This window comes from Acinonyx jubatus, chromosome C1 (genome assembly GCF_027475565.1).
Source record: "Acinonyx jubatus isolate Ajub_Pintada_27869175 chromosome C1, VMU_Ajub_asm_v1.0, whole genome shotgun sequence".
In the NCBI taxonomy this organism is placed as follows: domain Eukaryota; kingdom Metazoa; phylum Chordata; class Mammalia; order Carnivora; family Felidae; genus Acinonyx; species Acinonyx jubatus.
Window position 1 is genome coordinate 30,657,632 of NC_069381.1, and position 7,972 is coordinate 30,665,603.

General features: G+C 39.5%; 1 non-coding gene across 1 annotated transcript; it reads right to left on the bottom strand.

Moving 5' to 3' along the window:
* Positions 1-2,254: 2,254 nt before the first annotated feature.
* Positions 2,255-2,361, bottom strand: LOC113599650 (U6 spliceosomal RNA). Its single transcript, XR_003420568.1, has one exon. It is a non-coding gene; the product is annotated as a U6 spliceosomal RNA (small nuclear RNA).
* Between the last annotated feature and the right edge of the window lie 5,611 nt (positions 2,362-7,972).

A 7,972-nucleotide genomic window follows, 5' to 3' on the forward strand; every position in this document is an offset into this window, starting at 1 on the left:
TGGACCCGGCGCCTGCGGGGGCGGACCGCGCGCTCCCCCCCGCCCGCCACCATCAATCAAAATGAATGCCCGGGGTCATTCAACGCTTACTGCACGTCAGACGTTCTTCCGTGTGCTTTTTCCCTGTTAGCAAATTTAATCCTCGTAACGCTGTGTACGCTTCTCCCCATTTTACAGGTCTGGACACTGAGGCGCTGAGAGTTTGGGTCAGGTGCATACTTCACCGAGATAGCAAGTTGGTGGGTCCAAAGTGATTACCCAGCTGACGAACCGTACTGCCTTTGGGAGAAAAATGCTTTGTGGAGGGAAGAAAGGAAGGAGGGATTCGGCTATTAGAAATGGAAGGTGAGGGATCATTTCCAGCCAGGGTTAATAATGGCAGGGTGTGGTATTCGTCCTGGATCTTGAAGGAAAAACAGGATCTCCACAGGCAAAGATGAAATGCAGGAGGACTGAAATGAGCCAAAATATAGAGGTGGAAAAGAATGGTGTGGTTGTTTTTGGTTTTTTTTCAGAAGTGGCAGGGCTTCCCGACTGACAAGAACATGTGTTGGATGTGGAAATCACTGCCACTTCCTGGTTTAATCTCAAAGCTGGATGATTGCAGGAGCCTTTCATTCACCATTTCTCCCTTTTCCATTCCCCCTCTTTAATCCAGTCTATGTTCTATTGCCAGATTCATTATTTTAACCCACTTTCCTTTATTTTTTTCATTTTGTTTTTTATTTTTTTTTAATTTACATCCAAATTAATTAGCATATAGTGCAACAATGATTTCAGGAGTAGAGTCCTTAGTGCCCCTTACCCATTTAGCCTATCCCCCCTCTTACAACCCCTCCAGTAACCCTCAGTTTGTTCTCCATATTTATGAGTCTCTTCTGTTTTGTCCCCCTCCCTGTTTTTATATTATTTTTGTTTCCCTTCCCTTATGTTCATCTGTTTTGTCTCTTAAAGTCCTCGTAAGAGTGAAGTCAAAGGATATTTGTCTTTCTCTGACTAATTTCACTTCGGATAATACCCTCCAGTTCCATCCACGAAGTTGCGAATGGTAACCCACTTTTATCCTCTCAATTGCCTGCTCAAAGTATTTTTTCAGAAAATCATTGAAATAGTTATGGATAGAGAATTTGGTAAGTAAATTAGGATGTATGGACAGTACAATGGAATATTATGAGGCGAATTTTATAAAGGATAAGGTAAATTTATATATACCACATGAAAAATGTCTCAATATATTGTAAAGGAAAAGCTGGTTGCACACCCACCCGAAGCCCTTTTATCTGATGCTGTTGGGCCTGGTGGTTAGTTGTTACATGAAAAAAATCAATTAAAATGCAGAATGGTAAAGCATTACACAGCACACGGTTTTGTTTAAGAAAAGTAAATTCCTGGCATATTATAAACCACTCTTTTTGGTTTAAACTTACGACTTAATAAATGTAAATTGCTTTATCAATCTTTTGAGATAGCCTCGGGCTTTTTCTGTGATGACGGGGCCCCTGGTGAAAGTGTTTCTTAGAGTGATAGATACTTCTTGCCTTTCACAAGTCACCCATAACTTCTTTAAATGTTTCTTTAAAGTGGAGCAATAACTAAACGGCACTTGTGAAGCAATCAGAAGGCAAAGTCCTTCTAGATGTGTGTAGCTCTTCCAAGGACAGAATTTTCATCTATACCTAATCTAACAAGTTTTTAGCAATTTGCTTTCAACCAGCCTTTCCAAAGCATTCAACTTAGTTTCCATAGAAACATCTCTTTTTACACCCATATATCATAACGGTTTCCACATGTTAATTAAATCACAGTAGCAAATTTTCCTGATATAAGTAAGTGGAATAAACCCAACAGACATTTGGTAGTCACGTAGCTCAACTGGCAGGAACAGAACTACCCAAAAACTCTCAAATGCAGCTTCCTGGCCATGTTTACCGCGCTGTGGGCATCGGTAAGTACATTTTAGAATTGGGAGAATACGTTAAATAGGAATGAAGAAAGTAACTACGTCGTTTTGCAAAAAGTATATATGTTGTGGTGATGGTTCCACCAGTCTGTATTTACTAAAAATCACTGGATCCTACACATGAAATGGGTGAATCTTATAGGATGTAAAACGTAACCATAATCAAGCTGTTTTTTTAAAAAAAAATCTATGTATTCACGTATTCGTGTATTTCTAGATTTTCATGAATTTTTGATTTTTATTGAACAGCTAAAGTACTGAAAAGAAAACAGTTTTCACCATTCACTTTTTACTTTTTTTTTTAAACGCTTCATGAATTTGCTTGTCCTTCTTTCGCAGGGGCCGTGCTAATCCTCTCTGGATTGTGCCAATTTCAGTGTCTGAGCTGCTAAAGCGAGCCCCACTTTCTACTTTTTATACTTATGTATGGTTTGAATTCGTAATGCAAAGATACATAAGTGGGGTTTTTAAATTTTTTTTAACGTTTATTTATTTTCTTGAGACAGAGAGAGAGACAGAGCATGAGCAGGGGAGGGTCAGAGAGACAGGGAGACACAGAATCTGAAACAGGCTCCAGGCTCTGAGGTGTCAGCACAGAGCCTGACGCACGGCTCGAACTCATGGACCGCGAGATCATGACCTGAGCTGAAGTTGGACGCTTAACCAACTGAGCCACCCGGGCGCTCCTTTTTAAAAATTTTTTAATGTTTATTTATTTCTGAGAGAAAACATAGTGTGAGCCAGGCAGGGGGGCAGAGAGAGAGGTAGACACAGAATTTATTTAGTTTTTAAAATTCATTTATTTATTTTTAAACTTACATCCAAGTTAGTTAGCATATAGTACAACAACAATTTCAGGAGTAGATTCCCTAATGCCCCTTACCCATTTAGCCTATCCCCGCTCCCACAACCCTTCCAGAAACCCTCAGTTTGTTCTCTGTATTTAAGAGTCTCTTATGTTTTGTCCCCCTCCCTGTTGTTATATTATTTTTGCTTCCCTTCCCTTATGTTCATCTGCTTTATATCTTAAAGTCCTCATATGAGTGAAGTCGTATGATATTTCTCTTTCTCTGACTAATTTTCACTTGGCATAATACCCTCCAGTTCCATCCACATAGTGGCAAATGGCAAGATTTCATTCATTTTGCTTGCTGAGTAATACTCCATTGTATATATACCACATCTTTATCCATTCATCCATTGATGGACATTTGGGCTCTTTCCATACTTTGGCTATTGTTGGTAGTGCTGCTATAAACATGGGGGTGCATGTGTCCCTTCGAAACAGCACACCTGTATCCCGTGGATAAATGCCTAGTAGTGCAATTGCCGGGTCGTAGGATAGTTCTATTTTTAGTTTTTTCAGGAACCTCCATACTGTTTTCCAGAGTGGCTGCACCGGCTTGCATTCCCACCAACGATGCAAAAGAGATCCTCTTTCTCCGCATCCTCGTCAACATCTGTTGTTGCCTGAGTTGTTAATGTTAGCCATTCTGACAGGTATGAGGTGGTATCTCATTGTGGGTTTGATTTGTATTTCCCGGGTGATGAGTGATGTTGAGCACTTTTTCATATGTCTGTTTGCCATCTGGATGTCTTCTTTGGTGAAGTGTCTATTCATGTCTTTTCCCCATTTCTTCACCGGATTATTTGGTTTTTGGGTGTTGAGCTAGGTAAGTTATAGATTTTGGATAGTAACCCTTTATCTGATATGTCATTTGCAAATATCTTCTCCGATTCCCCATCAGTTGCCTTTTAGTTTTGCTGAGGGAGACACAGAATTTAAAGCAGGCTCCAGGCTCTGAGCTGTCAGCATAGAGCCCGACGGAGGGCTCTAACTCTTGAACCGTGAGATCATGACCTGAGCCGAAGTCAGACGCTTAACCAACTGAGCCACCAGGCGCCCCAATAACTTTTATTTTATTTTTCCCAGGCTTTTTCCTCTAGTTTTATTAATATAATTGACATACAACATTGTATTAGCTTAAGGTGTACAACATAATGATTTGATATATGTATAAATACATAACTTTTATAATCAGAAAAAATTAAGATATAATATACATATATCAAATGTATAATTAAAATGTATAATGTATATATACATTAAAAATTATTATGCTTTAAATAAAACAAATAAAATAAAATTATTGTACTTTTTGGTTAGATAATGGAATAAAGCTTTCTCATAGACTCTGTTTCTGCCAATACCTAAGAAAGTTAAAATTTCATCCACAGCAAAGGGCCACAACTCAGTATCTTAAATGTCAACAAGTGGCAGTCAAGGAAAGAAATAGAAAATTATGGTCTGGAGTATGCCAAGGTTTCCAACCCTGCCTCCATTCCATCAAAATTCATACTGTTAGGTTCTCAAAATCCTGAGAATTAATACATCCATATGCACATATATTCCAAGAGAAAAGAGAACTACCTGGTTTCCTTATTTTTTATCTCTTCTCTCTGGAAAAGTGAAAATGGCCACTGGGGAGAAGGCGAAGTGAGGAGTGGAGAATGGGCTAGGTCTTTTAGGTGGCTGTGAAGAGTTCAAGAAAGCATAGTAAATTGGGGGAAGTTCCAAACATTGAGGCTCTTTCGTATAGGAATGGGATACAACAACCCCTATTAGAGTGAACTCTGAAATAGACTCTTAAAACTTCAGAAGACCCTGAGGAATGCAGTATTCTAACAAAGGCTGCATACCTCCTCCCCTGAGTTCTGCCCTCCTCTCTTTCAGATAAGCTTATAAATCATAGAAAATGTGCATGCAGCACAAAATAACAGACTTCAAGCTGCAGTTCATTAGGAAAAACAAATCAGTTTCAGATAAAGTGGGAAGGAATTTAGGAGGCAAGTAGAGAAATAGAAAAAATTCACCCCAAGTGCTTCGAGCTCTAGAATAACCTAACAAGGAAATGAGCTCAGGGGCACCTGAGTTGCTCAGTCAGTTAAGCATCTGACTCTTGATTTGGGGTCAGGTCATGATCTTATGGTTCATGGGTTTGAACCCTGCATCGGGTTCTGTGCTGATGGCTTTGAGCCTGCTTTGAGTTCTGTGTCTCCCTTTCTCCCTGCCCCTCTCCTTCTGTCTCTGTCTCTGTCTCTTTCTCTCAAAAATAAACATTAAAAAAAAAAAAAAAAAAAAGGAGGGGGGTTGGTGCCTGGGTGGCTCAGTCGGTTAAGCGTCTGAGTTTGGCTCAGGTCATGATTTTGCAGTTCATGGTTTCGAGCCCCACATCAGGCTCTGTGCTGACAGCTTGGAGCCTGGAGCCTGCTTTAGATTCTGTCTCCCTCTCTCTCTGCCCCTCTCCCACTGTGCTCTGTCTCTGTTTCTCTCACTCAAAAATAAATAAAAACATTAAAAAAATTAAAAATAAAGAAAGAAAATGAGCTCAATAGTGTAAGAACTCAAAAATGAGACAATAAAACGACCGAAAGAGATGAATAGGGAAATTGCACATCTGATAACACAAAAACCAAAACAGTATCATTATAGAGCTAATAAACACATCAAAATAGCAAGGAGTAGAATAGACAAGGCTGGGAATGGAATTATTCATGTGGAAAGAAGACTTGAAATAATCACAATAAAGGCAAATGAAAGCCACAAAGAGATTAAAATCATCATCACCCCCCCAAAGTATTTTTTAATCAAATAGTTCAAACTATCCATGTGGAGAAGTACCAACAGAGTTCTCACTTCCTCTGGATTGGTTTTAAGAGGAACCATGTAGTAAAAGACAAGTAAAGTTCTTTCCATTTAAGTCAATTCCTGTGGGACCCAAGGAATTTAACAAAAATCCCCTACCCCTGGACAAGCAGAGCAAGACTAACTCCATTTTGTGCTACACCCACCATCTCATGTATAACCACCACCCTAGTCAAGCCGGTGAGTACCCCCTTACTGGAAACCGACTCATAAAGGAATGCGGAACCCCTAACCGCCAAAGGATGTAAACCCCTGCCTTTTGCCCGCCAAACTCGCGCGCCAATTCTGACCAGAGTGATAGGCTATTTCAAACAGTTACTATAGGGTAAATTGTAACTCAATTGGCCACCTGCGTGTGGCCTGACACGACTATGCAACTTTCTGTGTGTGTTACAATCTCATTGGCCACTGGCCCCTATAAAACTGCTACGCCTCTTAACCTAGGGGTCCAAGTCCCTGCTCCGGTGTGTCGGGTATACTTGGGCCCAAGCTCGAGCTTGCAAATAAACCCTCGTGCGTTTGCATCGGTATCGGCTCCTTGGTGGTCTCTCGGATTCAAAATCGGGGGCATTACAATTCCAGGTTGTTATTTTAATAAACAGCCTCTGAGACTTACTAATATTGTAACAGGAAGTGAGAACTTGTAAAGCCTCAATTTCAGTGGACTTAAAAGAGTACTGAAAGTTGGTACGATACATATCTATTCCCCAGAATAGACAAGGAACAGTGGGAACATAGAGTAGTATCTGAATGCTCATAGGTTTCAGTTGTGTGTGTGTGTGTGTGTGTGTGTGTGTGTGTGTGTGTTTATTTATTTATTTCACAAGAAACTGCTTTATTTAAATTAAAATTTCTTAATTAAGTTGCTTGCTATTAAAAACACAGCATGCGTATTAATAATCAAGATCCAGATACCTACTGGCTTTTCAATAAAATGAACAGGGATTTTGACCACATATAGCAGATACTCTCAGAATGAGAAAGAATCTATTTCCGTTATCTGAGCCATGGAAAGACCATGATACCATTAGCTGGTGGCAGCAGTAGATAAAGGTAATACCAAGATTTCTTGGTTTGGGGACACTTGGTGGCTCAGTCAATACAGCATGTGACTCTTGATCTTGGGGTTGTGAGTTCGAGCCCCACGTTTGCTGTAGATATTACTTCAAAATAAAATTTCAAAAAAAATTTTTTGGTTTGTTAACTGTGGGAGCTACAAAAATTATTCACAAAAATGATAAAGTTGTATTAGACATGCCATCTACATTAAAAAACTTTTTGAGAAAATGCTTTCCTCTTGCCCAACGGAAAAGATAATCTCCTTTTTTTTTTTTTTTTTTTGTAACATTGAGACAACTTCAAAATTTATTTATTTTTGAGAGGTAGGGGGAGGAGCAGAGAGAGAGAGAGAGAGAGAGAGAGAGAATCCTAAGCAGGCTCCATGCTTTCAGCTCAGAGCCCAATGTGGGACTGATACCACAAACTGTGAAATCATGACCTGAACCAAAATCGAGAGTTGGAACACTTAACTGACTGAGCCACCCAGGCGCCCCAAGCTTTTGACATTTTTAATCATATATAGACACACACATACACACAATGTTTAAATTCTAAGGACATGAAAAAGAAATAAGGTCTCTCTTCTCATTTCTCACTAAGTCTCACTTCCTAGAGACAATTCTGTTAACATTTTCCACTTTTAATTTTCCTGATATTTATCATGATTTCTTCAATCAGTATAATTATTTATTAGTTTATTGATTTTAAACTGTATCTTTCCACAGCAAAAGATAAAGAAATTAACAAAATTTCCCTTCTTTCCAGCTTTATCCACCTCTAAATTAAAAAAAAAATTTTTTTTAACGTTTATTTATTTTTGAGACAGAGAGAGACAGAGCATGAATGGGGGAGGGTCAGAGAGAGAGGGAGACACAGAATCCGAAACAGGCTCCAGGCTCCGAGCAGTCAGCACAGAGCCCGACGCGGGGCTCGAACTCACAGACCGCAAGATCATGACCTGAGCCGAAGTCGGCTGCTTAACCGACTGAGCCACCCAGGCGCCCCCCCCACCTCTAAATTTTTAATTTTAAAAATTAATTTGTATACAGATTGACTAAAAATTAAAAACCAAAACCGAATACCTACCATATTATAATTCTACAAATATTAACTGTAGAATCAAGTAGTATGATTAGACCTTTAGCAATGAAAATATATTCCTATGTCAGGACACCTGGGTGGTTCAGTCTGTTAAGTGTCAGACTCTTAATTCCAGCTCAGATCTGCATCTCAGGGTCATGAATTCA